Raw genomic sequence first — 2,500 nt, forward strand, 5'->3', positions numbered from 1 at the left:
CTTTCCGCCTCCCCCTCTTTCTCTTCTAACTAAATTGATTATTCAAATATCTTTTTATTGTTATCATCATCGTCATCATCATTATTATTATTATTGTTATTATTATTTTCATAGTCATCATAATTCTCTTTTTTATTTATTTTTTTATCAAAAATTTGATGAGACAGTCATTAATACAAAAGAGTTTGTTTCGAGCTAATCATATTGATTGATTAATAGTTCAGCGAATATACAATTAGTCAAAAAATATTGAAATGGTGTTCGTGTCCGATCGGTCAACAGAAGAAACGATAAAAGCGTCGAATAAGTCTTCCCTCGAGATTTCCTTGAGCTTGGAGGAAAGCTTGTTAAAAGCTCAAACTAGGGATACCTTTTAAACGGTTTTAAAGAATCTCTCGATTCGAGTATGTGTCAGTGTTTCTATCTGTAAACGAGATATTAGATATCCTTGGCGGAGCTCGAAAATTACATCCATTTGCAATAGTTTCTTCAAATAAAAGATAAACAAATAAATAAAAAGGAAACTTCATTTTTTACTTTTTTATCTTATTTTAGCATAATAGTAGTAGTAGTAGTAATAATGATGATGATGGTGATAAAAAAATAAATAAAATAAGTTAATAAAGTAAATAATAAATAAATAAATAAATAAATAAATAAATAAATAAATAGGTAGTTAAATAAATAAATAAATAATAAATAAATGAATACGAAGTAAGACTCATGAGTGGGTCGAAGTTAAGCATAGTAAATCTCGTTAAAATGACTAAGTACGTACTTATCTGAAAATCCAATAGGAAAGTTGCAAGAAAAACAAAACAAATGATATAAGATACATACATACATACACACGCACATATATATATATATATATATATATATATATATAAAAGAGAGAGAGAAAACTGGATTTTGTGTAAGCATAACATGGAAGACCAAACGTGTGACTACATTCGTGACGTATTGTCGGCCTTGAATTCCAAGCAGATCGACTACTGCACACACACGTTCGAGACGTTACTATTGTTGTTCAAGGACATCTTACAGCTACTATATCTATAGACTTTGTATAACTCTTGTGTTTGATGTTTCTACGAAGGAACGCTATTCACGATTGATGACCTTTAATATAGCTTGATATTTCGATATCGATTTTGATTTGATTGAAAATTTTTTGAAGTACATAAAACTTTCATTTTAGAATTTAAAAAATATCAAAAATATACAGTAGTACATACATATGTTAGTTCGACACGAGTCAATAATTGTTATTAATTAATACATATACATCTGCATTCGAAAGAAAAAAATAATGCATCTGTGGGAGTGCGTGCTTATGTGAACTTGGTAAAAAAGGAATATAATACTGAATAGTTTATAGTAGTTCAATAAAAATAAAAAAAATAAATAAATAAATAAAAAAAAAAATAAAAAAAAAAGCTTGTCAGAGTTGCGTGAATCGTTGGATATTATTTTTCGAAATATCTCGCGAATTAATCATTCTTCGACATCGTACTCTGATACGTTCTTTTTTTTTTTTTTTTTCTTTTTCTTTTTAATTTAGAACGGACACTGCAGGAATTAAGTCATACAAAAAAAAAAAAAAGAAAGAGAGAAAAAGGAAAAAAATAACTATCGTACGGTTTCGTTAAATTAAAAAAAAAAAAAAAAAAAAAGAAACCGTATCAATTTTTTGAGATATCGAAACAAAAAAAAAAGAAACAGAAAGAAGAAAAAGAAATGACCTTGAGAAAAAATTTTTCTTCCCTTCACTCTCAACGCCTCATTGTTGTCAGAAATAATGTAACTCATTTTCTCAACAATTTTTTTTCCTTCTCTACATAAAACGAAAAATAACGGAGATATTTGAGATGGTAATAGTTATTGACTCGTCCTGTATTATACTTGTATGTATATATGTATGTATATATGTAGGATATATGTGTATATACAAAATGCTAAAGAAGGGTGATGGTAGCAGGGAGGGGACAGGGGTGGAACAATCATATCGAATTATTCTTTTCTGCGGAATACGCAATGCGCAGATGAATATTATTACGAGGGTTGCGTCTTCTTTAAAAGTCTGCTTTTTAGCGGGAAAACTTGAAGCATCGATCGGACGGATGAACTACTTTTATTCGCTTTGGCATGACCTTCGAACTTATTAAAATTATTATTATTATTATTATTATTATTATTATTATTATTATTCTTTTACGAAATCGTCGTGGAAGTAAAAAATTTTCGAAGTGAATTTTCTCGTTTCCTTTTTCCGTTTTTATTAATGAATGAATGAATGAATGAATGAATTAATTAATTAATTAATTTATTTATTTATTTATTCTTTTTCTTCCCACCTCCCTGCTTTTCTTTTCTTTTATTTTCTTTTCTTCTGGAATTTTCTTTTTTGTTTTTCTTTCTTTCGATTCGGGAAAAGGACTATTATTCACGAAAGAGAAATTCATTTCGATGATACTTTTCCGTCGAAAGAGTTTCGAGA

General features: G+C 28.1%; 1 long non-coding RNA gene across 1 annotated transcript in view; it reads left to right on the plus strand.

Annotated features, from left to right (window-relative positions):
- LOC122631353 overlaps positions 1–2,500 on the plus strand; it is a 20,402-nt gene that overhangs the window by 17,442 nt on the left and 460 nt on the right. The window lies entirely within an intron of this gene.

The sequence above is a fragment of the Vespula pensylvanica genome, chromosome 8 (assembly GCF_014466175.1).
Source record: "Vespula pensylvanica isolate Volc-1 chromosome 8, ASM1446617v1, whole genome shotgun sequence".
Taxonomy (NCBI): Eukaryota; Metazoa; Arthropoda; class Insecta; order Hymenoptera; family Vespidae; genus Vespula; species Vespula pensylvanica.